We start from the raw sequence: 6,830 nt of genomic DNA, 5'->3' as shown, positions 1-6,830 counted from the left end.
TGACACATTCAATTAATAAATATGTATCCTATTTTACAACCCTCCTTTCAAAAGAATGCCTCGCAACGCAGTCACAGTTCGGGCTTTTTAAGATGAAAAAGTGTTTTGACGCAGTTAGGTTCAAAGAGGAAAAACTCCATTCACAGTCATCCTCAGAACACACTGACCTAATTAAACTTTTTGATCCAGTATTACATGACTGCTTAGATGTATGTGAATTGTTGGAGAGGCAGTGTGCATGTTAACAAAGGTAGGAAGATAAAAAAAAAAATGAATAAATAAAAAAAAAGCCTTGGTAACTGTCAAATATTCCATTTTTTTTCTTTGCCTTGATCACAACTCCAGTTCACACATGTCAATAATCAAATTTTACTTCAGGGTTTCTCTTTGAACACTAGGTATTTTGCTGCATGAGAAACTGGTTTGCTGAAGAATGAAGAAGGAATATTAATTAAAAGGTACTTACCGGCGAGGTTTAGCTGATTCCTGCCCTTAACGTCTTGTTATTCCTTTATTCTAAATCTGATTATTTTCCTGTTTGCCTGCTCAGTTGCCCCTTTAAATCTAATGCTGTACATTTATTCTGTCCTTGGGAATGTCAGCATTAAAGCTTTCTCCTGAATCAGCCAGTGTAACATTTATTTAGTTAATGTGAGCAATGAATCTCTTTCAATTAAACTCTCATTAAGAAAGCAGAGCATAGAGATGTTTTCAAATTTTGTGCGTTTTACTATAAATTGTGTCAGGGCCAGCAATTCAGACATTTTATCTTGAGTTTGAAAACTAATTCTATTAAAGAAAAGCTTAGCCTTTATGTGACTAAAAATTGCTTTCAGGCATCACAAGCCCTCACAAACCACTCGTGCTACTACTATAACCAGTGGCATAGCACAAACGTAAAAGAATATTTCAGCCCTCTTTTCTCAACATTCTGAAATTACCAAGGTTTTAGCACTTTATAGAATATTACTGATGCCAAAGATGGCTTCTGAATTGAAGGTTAAAGGTCCCATATTGTATAAAGTGAGCTGTCCATGTCATTTTCAATTATAAAGCAAGTCTAGGTTCTATAGTAATGCTACGGAAGTATCAAAGTGCTCAGTCCACAGAGAAATGCACACAGCCTGTATTCAGAAATTGTGCCTTGAAACGAGCTGTCATGACTTCTGTAACTTTGTGATGTCACAATAAAGCAGTCACTGCTCTCAGCCGTGCCCCAAGCCCAGCCCACCTGGACCCACCATCCAACCTTGCAGAATGTGGTTTCTCTGAGTGTTTACCTGAAGTCTGCTACATTTTTAATATGCATTTAGTATGCTCAGAGCCTCAAATCCTCTCCTCTGATTGGCTCTCCAACCTGTTGCTCCAGGGAGAAGCCTGAGGGAGGAGATGTCAAACCACACTGAGGTGTTGGTGCTCAAAACCTGCTTATTAACACTTCAATAAAACACAGTAAAATATGGGATCTTTCAGGGGAGAGGTAAGGGAAACGTAAATGAAAAGGTCTTTCACATTGTAGAAAGGCTTTAACACTGTTCAAATTTGTGAAAACCCTTATTTCATTTATATAAAAAGGCAATTTCACTGCATTTTCTCCATCTTTTAAATCAGCACTATTTTAAAAACCAGTATAGAAACACTTATCAAATCTGGACTAGATTAACAAGGAGACTGTAGCTTCTGTTTAGTTTCAGATTTGTGAAAGCGTTTTTCTGTTTGTGAAAACAGAACAAAGAACGATTTCAGTGTTTTTTTCCAATCCAGACAAAATCCAGATCATATTGCATATATACACAGTACAAACAGCATAATGAAAATTTAGAAACATATTGTTTTAGATACAAGAAATAGTCTATTTATTCAGCCAACGGTACTAGTTTACTTTTACTTCCAAACTTTCTGAGTGCCCTCTCCATGTTGGGGCCCTGGATACTTACTTTCTTCCTCACTACGTCTATGCCCCTGAATGCAATTACTACTAATAATAATAATGTTGATAGGACTGGTGCAATGGAGGTCAAACCCTTAACCTGAGGTTGGACTACCACTCTAATCTAAAAGCAAGAGTCATACATGTGGTATGTTTGCCAGTGAAATTGCACAGCAGTGTCTAAATGAGTCAGAGAAATCAGAAGAAGGTGACCATAATATTAGGGTACATGCTAAAATAAGGCTTGACGAGTAAAATTACAGTAATTTTCCCTCTGACATTCATTCAGCGGCTCGAATCAACTTCTTGGGAAGTGACATGCAGGGCCTGTTTTGTGGAGACAATAAACATCAATCAGAGCTGATGGTACAGACAGGAAAGCTGATTAGGCCATGGCAGGACACATCACCATCAGCTGTGTCCCCAGAGCTTCAATTACCTGCTAGAAAATGCAGATTGTATCACAGGCCTCCTCTCCACTGTCCTCACAGCGTAGCGGATAGAGACCAATCTGGGTTCATTCTCCATCGAGCTGCCAGGATGCACGGTGTGGGGCCAACAGCTTTTTCACGTGGGACCAAATGGAGAGAGTGTCCCTTTTGATTAAGCGTTTTGGACGAGGCTGGGGTGGGAGCCCGGCACAGGTTGGCACGGTGCCGTCACCACGCTGCAGGTCTGCAGGACTGCTGGTGGATCCCTGTGGTGGAGAGTTCACACATCTTCAGTCACGCGCTCCACATGCAGTCGAGGCAAATGGCCAGAGCTGCCAATTCACTAAAACCAAAGATGCTGCATGGCGTTTAAAAATATGATTTACAATCAAAACATTCAATCCTGGAACTGAAGAAAGTTCATTTCTGCCAACACTGCTGAACAAATGAGCACTGACAGCTAAGATGTCACTTTTTAATGTGCACAATTATCAAATAAGTGTCAATAAAGGCACACAGCTTCTTTCTGAGGCACTTTCTAAAATATTTGAGACAGGAAAGTGCTGAAAAAACTGTTTTAAACAAGGAGAAAAGTAACAAATTACAGATTTTTTGAAGGTTATCTCAGTGTCAGTCTTAATTTAACATGTTTTTGTGACAAAAAAGCTAAAAAACTAATAACATTCCTGTCACTTTCAGCTGTACTTTGTGTTTATGCTGCATTGACATCATATTGTTTATATGCTGTGATAATGAACAGCTGAGATGGAAAAAGGTTCAAAACACTTTTGTGTTCGGTGTGAAATATCAAATATTTCGCAGACATTGCGTCAATGTAGCATTAGCGCTTATTAGCAAATGTCGGCAGGCTAAAATGCTAAACTAAAATACACATATGGTAAATACATCGCCTGCTAAACATCAGACTGTCATTACATGTGAATACGTTAGCATACTGATGTTAGCATTTAGCTGCAAGTACTGCTACTGCCTGAGTTCAGCCTCATGGAGCTGCTGCCATGGCGCTAGGCTCTTGGTCTTATTGTGATGTGGCCTTTTTTTCATTAAATATGTAAAAACCTCTGGAATCAAATTTGGACTCAACAAGGTTCCCAGTTTCTTTTGTGGCCAGATTTAATAAATCTAAATTTTCTACCTGTTAGATGTATTAAAAACCTCGTTTTTTTCCCCCAAATATCCAGTGAGCTAAGTCAGTGTTTGCAACATTTGCCTATTAATGCTAACACGGCCCCATCATTTTGGTATCCTTTGACTGTTTTGTTTGTTTTCCCAGTATTTCCAGCACATCTACCAACAATGCAGAGCAAATGTGCACTGACTGCCAAGCTGTTAATATTTAATGCGCTAAATTATCATTGACCTTTTAAATGGGTATTAAAAGGTCAGTGAAGTAACAATATCTGTAGAGAGGAAAGTAAGTACTTTTGTATGATTTGTCCTTTTTTCATCAAAACATCATCAAAACAGCAGACTTCAGGCTGGTAATCAGCAACAGGTTGCCAGTCAGCACAACATACAAACCCAGAGGTAGGCACCGAATCATCGGAGACAGAAGGCAGTTAGAACACATGAAGAAGATTAGACAGGAAACTGCAGCAGTACCCGATAAACAACAGCAGGTACGCTTCCAATTATGTACACAGACACTAATGAGGTGATGAGCAGCGGCTGAGGAGTTGCGGGATGATCAGGTGATTGGTGTCAGCAGCCAGCACGCAGGTGAGATAGGAGTCCGACATGACAGGAGACGGTTAGCACACACAGAGGAGCTGGAGGCAGGAGAGGACGAGGGAGCAGCTGTCGCCATGACAGCACCGCCATCTGTACCTTTTCCGTGGTGACAGCTTACAGAACACATCTGCACACTTTAGGCTTATTTTTGTATATGCTGCCTTCACCTGTAGATCAGATGATATCACACGTCTTTGATTTCATATTATTTGTAGCACTTGTAATATTAAAAATGAGAAATAAAGATGCTGTGACTTTGTCTCTACCATCTGATACGACACATCAGACCCCTACAGTGGCAGAAGATGTGCCAAAGGTAATCTGTTCTAAATCACTGTTGAAAAATGAATAACTAACAATTTTTACATTGTGACGATTTCATGGTAAAGGCGTGGTTAGGTTAAGGGAAAGATCATGGTTTGGCTTAGGAGTTATGACATGTCATCATCATCATAACCGACATCATGACCATGCAGCCAGTCTGCATCACGCGTGTGCTTTACTTTGCTTTGTATCCTTGCTCTTTCGTCATGGTTACAATAATAAACATCTTATGAAAGATTACAGTATGGTTTGGTTTGGTTTGGGCACAAAAATTATATAAAATAACATGGCAGCAAACAACACTGACAGAAAGCCAGAGGAATACGCTTTTAAATGTAAGTATTGGGTTTCAGCTCAGTTCAACAGCTAATAGTACAACTATTATAACCAAGGGCCTTAAAACCTCAAGCTCCTGTGAAAAAGCTACATGTCAAGGCTGCCTTCATCTTCTACGACAGCTACGAAGGGCCACACTTTCGTAGATCACATCCTTCAAAAGTTGCAGCCCTTGAATTGGGACACGGCTTCTGTATTAAAGTCCTGTGTATATGCACACTTTGTTGCTCTTCATACTGCATCCTCTGACCTCCTCTTCCAGAACCACTATGCTCACTAGAGGTCACCTAACATCAAGATGTGACTGTGGGCCTCTGCCGGCACAGCAGAGGGCACATCCACATAAAACCTGTGATTGCACACCAAGTTAATATCGCTGTAGGAGCTTATTTGATCGCTGATTTTCAAATATTTACACCGAGCTGTTTCTTTAATTTCTTGGTTTGTCAGCTTCTTGGTGAGATTTACGGATACACAGGGAGATGACACTAAACAATAAAACATATCTGTGGGTCATAACAAGCTACTTGCACAAACGACCTATGGGGTCTTTTTTTTTTTAATTTTATTGGAGAACAGTCTCATTCATTGCATTACTTTTAGAATGCATTTAGAATATTTTAAATGATTCATTTTATTATCTTCCACACTTTGTATTCGTCTTATTCTCATGTGTACCATTTTCTCTCTCCTGCTGAACTAGCAGCAAGAGGCAGATATTTCTTGGTACTTCGAGGCTGTTAAGGTTTGGATCATTTTTCACACTCTACTACAAAATGAATCTGCAACAGCGGAACAAGACGCTCTCTTTGATACCCCACAGTGCTTTTTGTCTTTTTTCTTAAAATGTTCTCAATTTTTCTTGTGCAGCGGTTTTACATTTCATTTGCTTTCCTTAATAGCATCTCAGGGTGCTCATTTGCTAGAAAAGCCCATAAACTCTCAGCTCACCGGCTGCAAAAGTGAAAAAGTGAACTGAAAATTGGAATACCTCTCGATCAATCATATTAAAATCAATATGAATTCCAATAAACACAATTGCATACACATCCGTGGCTGCATCAAACCAGTCTTGCTAAAAACAAACAACAAACAACAAAAAACAAAACAAAACAACAACAACAGATAAACAGAAATCCCAAACCAATCCGATCATAATTTCCAGGAAGCTTCAGTTCCATTATTGGGAGGCCTGTGCATTGCTGCAGCTGGCTGAATCAGCACTTCCCGAGGTTATTTCTCATAAGGCTTGTGAAGTGAGCGTCAGGGACCTCATAAATATCCCAGCTGCACAGCCAGAACAACACAAGTCTCGCTTCACTGCACAAAACATTAATGCTGATTCTTTCCCATCAGGGATTCTGCTCGGATTTTAATCAGCATGCCATTTGTAGAAAAGGTTTCTTTTGCAAAACGAGAACTGTATCGTATTGTATCTGGGAGAGGCCTCACAGGTAAAGAGCATGCTGCCAGAGGATGTTATCATCACCAAGCCAAACAAACCTAATGTCCACTTCTGCATGACCTTTAGAAAATTAGATGTTTCTTATCCTGACACTTTCCATAACAGATTCCTTTCGTGGCCCCACCCTCACCCTCCACCTTTTCTTAAGAGGAGGGCTGGTGACACAGATAGGTGAGCCACAGACTGAGTCCTCATACAGATTAAGTCAATGTCAGAGCAAGAGGGCAGAGTGCATTCAGTGCTGAAAGAGGATTGAATAGAATACATACCAAAGCGCATCCTGGTTAAATCCCTTGATGGAGGGCATCTTAGGCAAAATAACAAAAGCTTTTGATCGGTGCAGGCTTAAAGGAAGTCCATTACTGAGGGCTGAAATGCCAGTGGCTCTAGCTTGTAGCGTCCATACGAACGCTGTAAATTCAACTGTACTGCATCACGTGTTCAAGTCTGTTGGTGTCCAGGGGAAAAGGAAAAACCTATGTAGGATGATGACAAAGTGGCACGCACACACACACACACACACACACACACACACACACACGCATGTCTCACACACATGGTGCCAGTTATTGACTTGACATGTTGGAATCTG

This window comes from Trachinotus anak, unplaced genomic scaffold (genome assembly GCF_046630095.1).
Source record: "Trachinotus anak isolate AG129_WGS33_773 ecotype Australia unplaced genomic scaffold, CSIRO_AGI_Tana_v1 ptg000026l, whole genome shotgun sequence".
Lineage (NCBI taxonomy): Eukaryota > Metazoa > Chordata > Actinopteri > Carangiformes > Carangidae > Trachinotus > Trachinotus anak.
The sequence above is the reverse complement of the archived record's forward strand: the minus strand, read 5'-3'. Positions refer to the sequence as shown.